Source organism: Lathyrus oleraceus, chromosome 6 (genome assembly GCF_024323335.1).
Source record: "Lathyrus oleraceus cultivar Zhongwan6 chromosome 6, CAAS_Psat_ZW6_1.0, whole genome shotgun sequence".
Classification (NCBI taxonomy): Eukaryota; Viridiplantae; Streptophyta; class Magnoliopsida; order Fabales; family Fabaceae; genus Lathyrus; species Lathyrus oleraceus.
This window is the reverse complement of record NC_066584.1, coordinates 84392705-84402867: the sequence shown is the minus strand read 5'-3', so window position 1 is coordinate 84402867 and position 10163 is coordinate 84392705.

Below are 10163 nucleotides of genomic sequence, written 5' to 3'. Positions count from 1 at the left end.
ATAAACAGGTACCCTTTGTTTCTGGTCTTCTGGTTCTAACCTTTGCTCTTCATTTATTTTGAAGACAAGCTGACTCACCGGTATTATACAAGAGTCAACTCTGCTCGAATCATGGAACAATTGGAGCAAGAGAACCAAGATCTAAGAGAAGAGGTCGCCAGACTTGGCGCTTTGATGGAGCAACTCCTTGCTGCCCAGAACCAGCCTGCTCCACAGCCAGCAACTCCCGTTCAGCGGACGGTTATATCAGAAGTCGCTACTTCAACGGTGCCAGTCAGTGCCCATCAGCCTAATGCCATGCCTCCCGGTTTTCCTTGGGGGATGCCTCCAGGCTTCATGCCTGATTTGCCAGCTCCAACATTTGCTCAAATGCCGGCATCTAGCCCGGTCCCTGTTCCCGCTCCTCCTGTCGTGCATACCATGCCTAGGGTAGACGACACCATCTATCACTCTGAGGCTTCTGAGGGCTCAGATGTTCATGAAAAGATGGATGCAATGAACGATCAATTCCTTGAGCTAAGAAAGGAATTGAGGACTCTTCGAGGCAAAGATCTCTTCGGCAAGTCTGCAGCCGAACTCTGCCTAGTTCCCGGTGTCAAAATACCAATCAAATTCAAGGTCCCAGACTTTGAAAAGTACAAGGGGAACACCTGTCCACTTGCTCACCTGGTCATGTACGCCAGGAAGATGTCAACACAAACTGATAATGATCAACTCTTGATCCATTATTTTCAAGACAGTTTGTCTGGTGCCGCGCTCAGATGGTACATGAGCCTGGACAGTGTCAACATCCGATCTTTCAATGATCTTGGCGAAGCTTTCGTCAAGCAATACAAGTACAATGTTGATATGGCGCCTGACCGAGATCAACTCAGGTCCATGTCACAGAAAGACAAGGAATCGTTCAAGGAGTACGCCCAGAGATGGCGTGAGCTGGCAGCTCAAATCACCCCACCGTTGGAAGAGAAAGAGATGACCAAGATCTTTCTGAAGACTCTTGGTTCATTTTACTATGAACGAATGGTGGCAAGCGCTCCCTCTGATTTCACCGAGATGGTGAACATGAGGATGCGTCTTGAAGAAGGTGTCCGCGAAGGACGGTTAGCCAAAGATGATGGTTCTTCCTCTAAGCGATATGGAGCGTTTAAGAGGAAAGAAGGCGAAGCACATGCCGTGCAATCTCAGCCAAAACATAGAAGACCCTCTGTTCAGAGGAAGCCTGCACGACGTGCCGGACATCAGCACCAGGTGGCTCATGTAGCGCCTGTATTCAAGGATAATGCTCAACAGTATCAGCATCAACAGCAATATCCACAACCGCAGTACCAACAGCAACAGCAGCGTCCACAGCAACAGGCTTACCAGCCTCGTGGAAGTACAACCAATCAGGCTAACATGAACTATGATAGGAAGAGGGTCAGCTTCGATCCAATTCCTATGTCATATGCAGAGCTTTATCCCTCCTTGTTGGAGAGGAAATTGGTTTCTCCCAGGGATCCTCCTGCTATTCCTGCAAACCCGCAATGGTGGTACAAACCAGACCAGCATTGTGTCTACCATTCCGGTGCTCCGGGCCATAATGTAGAAAACTGTTTCCCGCTGAAGAATAAGGTTCAAGACCTTATGAGAAGTGGAATCCTGAGTTTTGAAGACTCAAACCCGAATGTCACCAGGAACCCATTGCCTTCGCATGGGAAATCTGTCAACATGATTCAGGAGTGCCTTGGGAAGTACAAGGTTAAGTACGTCAGCCACATCAGGCAGTCGTTGGTTGATTTACATAAGATGCTGTGTCAGTACAGCTATTTGGAGCATAACCACGACAAGTGCCGCGTCTGTTCGGTTAACCGCTTGGGTTGCGACCAGGTCCGCCGTGAACTTCAGAAGATGTTGAATGAAGGTACCATTGAGATTCTCCAGAATCGCAATGTTGATGAAGTCGAACCTGAAGTGAACGTCATTTCACCAGTGTTCAAACTGCCTGAGCCCGTTGTTATTCGCTACAATAGCAACAAGCCGAAGGCTTCCCCTTCTTTGGTCATCAAACCAGCTGGCCCTGTGCCCTATACATCTGATCGAGCTGTGCCATTCCGATACAATCCTGTTGCTGTCCAGGATGGGGTCGAAGTGCCTTTGCCTTCAACTTCTGTGACCACTATTGCTGATGTTAGTGGGTTGACCCGAAGCGGTCGTGTGTTTTCTGCGCCTCCGAAGGCTACTGCTTCTGATACTGTTGAGCACCCTGTGGGGACCGCTGTGAATGTTCAGAATCCGGCACTTGATGCTGCCAAACCCTCCTCATCTGTACAAAAGACTCCTGTTTCTTCAGTTGGCCCGAGTGGCATTGTTGATGAAGAATCTGATGAGATGCTGAGGCTCATCAGAAAGAGTGAGTACAATATTGTAGACCAGCTTCTACACACGCCCTCCAAGATTTCCATTCTTTCTCTACTGCTGAATTCAGAACCTCATAGGGAGTCTCTGCAGAAAGTCTTGGATCTGGCATATGTTGATCATGACGTCACCCTGGAACAATTTGATAGCATTGTTGCAAACATCACTGCTTGCAACACTTTGAGCTTTTGTGACGCTGATCTCCCTGAGGAGGGAAGAGACCACAACATGGCTTTACATATCTCAATGAATTGCAAATCTGATGCAATGTCCAACGTGTTGGTGGACACTGGATCATCTCTTAATGTATTGCCAAAATCCACACTCTCTCGTTTGTCATATCAAGGTCCTCCTATGAGGCAGAGTGGGGTTGTTGTAAAAGCTTTTGATGGGTCGCGCAAGACCGTGATTGGGGAAGTTGATCTCCCGATCAAGATAGGACCAAGTGATTTCCAGGTTACTTTTCAAGTAATGGATATCCACCCATCTTACAGCTGTCTCTTAGGCAGACCATGGATTCACGAGGCTGGCGCCGTGACATCCACCCTACACCAAAAGCTGAAGTTTGTCAAAAACAAGAAATTGGTTGTAGTAGGGGGAGAAAAGGCTCTCCTGGTTAGCCATCTGTCTTCTTTCTCGTACATTGACGCAGAGGATGAAGTTGGAACTCAGTTTCAAGCTTTATCTATTGACGAACCAATCGAGAAGAAGTCTCCTTCGTTCACTTCCTACCGAGATGCGAAGCTGGCCATTGAATGTGGTGCAGTTGCTGGATTAGGGAAAGTGCTTGAACTTGAAGATAACCGATCCCGGGCTGGCATTGGCTATGGTTCTGGGGCATTCAACGAGCAAGGTTTGTTCACAAGTGGAGGATTCATCCATGCTGATCAACTTGCAGAAGAGGAAGCTGCTGCTATCATTGAAGAAGAAGATGCAGAAGACTTGAACAATTTTGTTATTCCTGGTGGTGTCTGCCACAATTGGGTCGCTGTGGATGTTCCTACAGTTATCCATAGATCAGAGTAAATTGTTCACTTTGTTTAAAACCCTTCTCCCATGCCAAAAGGAGAAGTGATGACATTGTTGGCAAAGCATTTAATACAATGATGTTTCATTCAATTAATGCATTGTTAAACATTTGTTTTTCCTTTGTTTTCACTTTTTGCTCTTGCATGAAATCAGTGATCACAAAAAACCATGAAAAACAAAAACAGCTTTTTCATCTGCATAAATGATTTGCTTGTTTAAATATCAAAGCTTTTCATTATCCAGAATCATTATGCAGGGATTTCTAAACCCATTGAACATAATGATCCAACGCCATCTCCCAATCTTGAAGTCCTTGTATCTGAGGCAGAGGAAGATGATGTTGAAAGGGGATTCCTGACGAGATTACCCGCCTTCTTGAGCACAAAAGAAGCTCATTCAGCTGTATCAAGAGAATCAGCAAAGCAGTCAAACTGGGGCATTGCAAATGCAATCAAAAAAACAAGAAAAACAAAAACAAAAACAAAAAAAAAAAAATCAATCAAAAAAAAAATCAAAAAAAAAAGAAAGAAGAAAGAGGGTGAAAAAGAATGAAAAATTCAAAAATCAGCAAAAAAAAAATTTTCAAGATTTCTTCAAAAGAAAAAAAGAAAAATGATACCCTCGAAGTCCTTAGTTGACTGATGCTGAATGGATTCAGAGTCATTATGACCAACTGAATTTAATTGAAGAGAAGAGATTAACTGCCATGTGCCATGGTCAGTTATATCAGCAGAGAATGAAGAAAGCATTCGATAAGAAGGTCAAGCCTCGTGTATTCCGAGAAGGTGACCTTGTGCTCAAGAAAGTTTTGTCTTTCGCGCCCGATTCCAGGGGCAAGTGGACTCCAAACTACGAGGGTCCATATGTTGTTAAGAGAGCCTTTTCAGGCGGAGCTTTGATGCTTACAACAATGGATGGGGAGGATTTCACTCGTCCTGTGAATTCAGATGCAGTCAAGAGATACTTTGCCTAAAAAAAAAAAAGGTATATGCAAATGGAAAAAACAGAATAGCTCGCTAAGTTGAAAACCCGAAAGGGCGGCTTAGGCAAAAATGAGCGTCTCGGTGGAGAACCCGCAAGGGTAATCCAGGCAAAAATTAGAGACTTGAAAAGAAGAATATATTTGCATCCCGCTAGATTGAGTACCTCACTCTGGGGCAATCTAGGCAAAAATTAGGGATTTGGCAAGTAACTGCATCCTGACAAGACTTTCTGTTCACCAGTCGTCATTTCGTCAGAAGATTCTCGATTCGTCGTCAACTGAAGCTTCGGATACATCGAGATTCAAATTGGTAGAGAAAGGATCATTATGTTCAATGTAGCCCTCTTCCAATATATATCACTGATTTCAATTTGTACAGATCTATGGAGTCTCGCCATTTGCAGGCTACCATTCTATCAAATCAATTTGAGCTTTTTATCCAATTATTTGCACTCTTATTTGTTCAATTCAACAAATGTTTTGCATTGTTTTAAATTGATAAAATGTCATTGTTTTAAACAAATCAAATTTTTCAAAATTTTTGTTTTAAACAAAGTGAACATTCACAAGATTGAAAGGATACTCAAGAATATCTCAGTGCTCTCCCGAGGGTGGCATGATTCTCAACAGGTAAGACATTCGTTCATATTCCTGGTTTGGTGGTATCTTCTTTCTTCAGATCTTTGTTGAGGTTGTTCCTCAAACAGAGTTGTTGTTGGGGTTGTTCCCCAGTATAGTCGCTAGCAGAGTGTTGTTGAAGACTTCGTTTTCTCCAGCAGCAGTTTTCCCCCAGCATGGGTGTTTTCTTGTAGAAGTTTCGGCGGTTGATGTTTTGTCATCTTGGTGCCCCGTCACTTCCTCCAGTGGGTCTGTATCCCCAGATTTCATTTGTCTCCTCAGCGCAGTCATGAGTATAATTGTTGATTGATATTCTCCTCGGAGTCGCGAGTAGAGCTGTTATTGATATCCCCATCGGATTTGCGAGCAGAGTTGTTATCACTCTTCCCAGTGCAGTTGCCAGCGGAGTTGTCTGTTTTCTCAGCACGGTCGCTTTCCTTTTGAAGACTCGGTAAGTCAGTGGTTTGATACCCGGTACTTTACCCTTCCCCGGCGAAGTCGTCTGCGGAATTGTTGCTATCTCTCCATCAGAGTTTTTTTCTCTTCAGCAGAGCAGGATTTATTTTCCTACTCAGTGGATTGTTTGGGTTGATATCCCAGTTTTTCATCCATCTTTTCCTCAGCTTAGTCTGCAGAGTGTTGGTTGTGGCGGTTTTGCCCGTTGAATACTCTTTCAATCCCCGATATGGTCGGATGATGGCTCTAGCCTCCAGAGAACGGATTAATTTCCTGACTGTTTGTGATCCCCAGTAGAGTGGCTTGTATTGCAGAATCTACTTGTTGTGATCAGTTTGCTATGTGTATTCTCCCCGAGTAGAGTGGTTCGTTGCAGAATCTACTTGTTTGATCTGTCCTCCCTCAGTGGTTTGTTCCCCAAGAGAGTAGCCGACAGTTTTCCCCAGTAGAGTTGCTTATGCAGTTAGATTCTACTTGGATGATATCATTCTCCCTCAGTGGGTTGTCCCCCAACGGAGTTGTGTGGATTTGCTTCTACAGCGGTTCGTGCTTATGCACCCTTTTTGTTTCTCAGTTAACACTGGGATCCCTTGCAGATACTTTGGGATTTCTCTTGTTCCCCTACAGATTCGTCTTGGTGGCTGCTTCGCCCGTTGTGACTTTCTGCACCCTGGTTGGGTTGTTTCCTGATATCTCTGACCCTCTGCTTCTTCAGCAGTACTTGCAGATCTTTGCTTTACAGCATGTAGATCTCCGCAGATTGGCTCTCCAGCTGGTTTTTCCCCTGGAAGTATAATACCGGACGTTTGGTTCCTGAACCTGTTTGTGTTAGAATTGTCTGTTTTGTCAGCATTCATCAAACATAAATCACGCATATTCATGCATATTCATAAAACATTCAGATATTCATGTTGCATTTCTCGCCATGTATCCTTTGTTTGTCGTGTCTCCTGCTATGGTGATATAGATCTCTTTACAGATCTCCCCAAGCAGATGTCGGGTGTTATAAATCTCTCCATATAGAGTCAACCCCATAAGCAGAAAATGTTGTCCTTCCTTCTGCAGTTCCCCACTGAGATTATCCTCGTGGATGACGGTTTCTTCCGTTTCCTCCCAACACATATATTGGGATGGATTTTCCTATTTGAGTTATATCCTCATTAGGACGTGTCTTGATTCAGTCCGTCTTTTCGGATTATTCCCGAATCGGCTATTTGTCAAATGTCTTGTGCTTCCCAGTGGGTTGTTCCCCAGCGGAATGTTTTTGGGCCTCTACCCTCATTACCGGTAGTTATAAGTCCTACTTTTCCTGGCTTTCTTAACAGAATTTGTGGTTATACACCTTTTATTCCCAGCCAGAGTTTTGGTTTTCTACCTCATACCCGGTAGTTGTAAATCCTATTTTCCTGCTCTCCAGCAGTTTGTGGTTTGTTATAAACCCTATTTTGGTTTCCCGTGCGGATTTGTGATTTGTTCTATCCCCACGCGGAGTTGTTGGTCTTCTACCCCGTATTCGGTAGATGTAAACCCTAATTTTGTGGTTATCTTCATCTAGTCTTTGATGTTGATTTTCCTTTGCTTGGATAAGTTGCTCAGATCAGCACTTATATCCCTAGCAAGTCTTTTATGGATAATTGCCGTATGCTAGCAATTTTATCTCCAGTGGGTCCTTTCACCGTTTGCTAGTGATTTGTTCCCCGGATCATTGGTTGTATACCAATGCATCCCCAGCTAGTCCCTGTGGATAATTGCCGAATGCTTGCAATCTATCCTCAGCAGATCGCCTTTCATTTACCCTTTTGTCGGTAATGTCTGTTGCTCCCTTTGATTGGTTATCATTATATACCTAATTTGGTATCCCGATGCCTTTCTTTTCGGTTGATTTATCCTTTATTAACCCAATAACCGGTTGTGGATAATCTTCCATGCGAGTATATTATTCACGGTCTGCCGGTAATGAATAATATATCTCATGCACTCTTCAGTCGAAGCCTTTCGTGTTTCCCTGGTCGAGTAAGATTCGCTATTTCCCTTTGCGGAGTCGAATATTTCTTTGTTGTCGGATAGTTGCCGGATGCTTGCAATTTATCCCTTTGAGTTGTCTTTCGTTTACTCGGATGCTTGGTATCGATTGTCTCTCTTTTTGGTTAGTCACCTATTATATACTCCGGTATCTCTGGTGTCTTTTCCTTTCGAGTATATTATTCACGGTCTGCCGGTAATGAATAATATATCTCATGCACTCTTTAGTTGGAATCCTTTGTTGATTTTCCCCAACTGAGCAAGATTCGTATTCTTTGTAGAATCGAATATCCATCCTTTAACCAGTTTGTGTTTTGGATGATGAGTGTTTTGGAAGTGAAATCCAATTCACGCTTCGGTAGATCACCTATTATATACCCAGTAACCGGTATCTCTGGTGTTTCTTACCATGCGAGTTTATTATCTACGTTCTGACGGTAATAGATAATATATCTCATGCGAGTATCTTATCCACGGTCTGCCGGTAATGGATATTGTATCTCATGCACTCTTTGGGTTTGTGTCCCCAGTTAAGTAAGATTCGTTTTCCCGTTGTGGATTCGAATGCCCATCCTGTAAGTCGATTTGCTTTTTTCAAGCCCTCCTTTCGGATGATGAGTGTTTTGGAAGTGAAATCCAATTCACGTTTCGGTAGATCACCTATTATATACCCAGTAACCGGTATCCCTGGTGTTTCTTGCCATGCGAGTGTATTATTCACGGTCTGCCGGTAATGAATAATATGTCTCATGCGCTCTTTGGTTGGAGTCCTTTGTTGATCTTCCCCAGTCGAGTAAGATTCGTATTCCTTGTGGAATCGAATGTCCATCCTATAAGCAAGTCTGCTGTTCTAGCTTTCTTCAGGATGATGAGTGTTTTGGAAGTGAAAACCAATTCACGTCTTCGGATCTTATCCTATAAACAACCCAGTAACCGGTTCAGGATAATTTTCTTTTCGAGTATATTATTCACGGTCTGCCGGTAATGAATAATATGTCTCATGCACTCTTGGATTAATCTTTTGATTGTTTTCCCCTCAGAGTAAGATTCGTATTCTTTGTAGAATCGAATATCCATCCTTTAAACAAGTTTGCTTTTCTAGCTCTCTTCAGGATGATGAGTGTATTGGAAGTGAAATCCAATTCACGCTTTGGTCGGTCACCTATTACATACCTACAACCCGGTATCCTTGGTGTTCCTTCCTGATTTTTGTTACCCTTATACCTGGTAACATCTCATTTCTTTGGTGCTTCCTCAGTGAAGTTTTCTTGTTGCTTCTCCCCAGGAGTCAGCTTGTGTCTCTCCAATGGATTTATTTTCCTTTGGAATTCTTCACTCCCCAGTGTGAGTCCTTCACTCCCCAGTGAGGTTTTCAGTCTGTTTTCTGTTTTTTCTCTAATCAGAGTCGTGTCTTGTTCACGCTGTGTCAGTTTTGTTTATCCTCAACTAGAGTCTTGTTAGAGTCTCTATTCCTGGTGAGTGTATTACTCCGGTGGATCGTCTTTTCTTCTGTGTGAATCATATTCCCCACAGAGTTTGTGTCTTTTGCATGTATACATTTGCATCATGAGGTCTCTTAGGGACCAAAATTTGTCTCATTACTGTTATTTAAGCCCATTCTACCGCGTCGAGATGAAGATTTCTAAACTTCACTTCTCCGGCTAGAATGACCTTAAATAGGGGCATCTGTAAGACCCCAATTTTGGCCCTAAGATCCCTCATGGCCCATATCATATCATATCATGGCCTCAAGGATCATTGCATGCCCTAGCTTCCCTCCTAGTGGGTAGGTTGCCTTGTGAGTTGATTCCTGATCACCAAGCATGCTTTGCATTTGTATATCTTTGCTTTTCATATGTCTACTAACCAAAAAGTACAAAAATATTGTCAGTCTAACCTTGTTGCTTGCAGTTGAAGCAATCATCAGCAATTAGGTCAAAGACAGTCAATAGTCAGTCAAAGCAATGGATGGTGGCTATTCTTGCAGAATTTGGGCACCATGATCAATAATCAAGAGTTCATACAACTTGGGACATCATTTGAAGTCAAGTTCTCAAGGAATTAGGGTTTGGAATTCATCAGAAGTGGTTCAATCATGCAAAACCCTAGCAAAGTCAACAGAAAGTCAAACTTGGTCAACTGAGGATTTAATCAGTGATTTGATGGATAGAATTGATTTGAAGGAGTTCATTCATGCCTATATAAGCCTCATGTATCATGCCAAACCTCATCATGGAAGAATTTGAAGCAAAATCAGAAATTTCCAGAAATAGCAAGTGGACCTGTAATTTCAACTGCCAAAAATGGAAACTTCTTGATCCTCAACTTACATCATGATACAAGCTCCAAATGAATTTTTGCCCAACATGAAAGTTGAAGATCTTGTTCTCCCATTTTCAAAAAGTCCTAGAACTCCCAAATCCCATGGATGGTTTGCAAGATATGATCATTTCATTTTCACAAATTTATGAACTTCAACAAGCCATATCTCATGAACCATAAGGCCAAATTTGGTGGGGTTTTTTCCTACAAACCACATTTCATCCCCTCTTTCCAAAAATATAAATTTCATTCACCAAAACCTTGCCAATCAAAATGGCATTTTTTGACTTGTTTCATTAAAAATCAAGTTTGACCAAAAGTTGACTTTTGAGATTAAGCA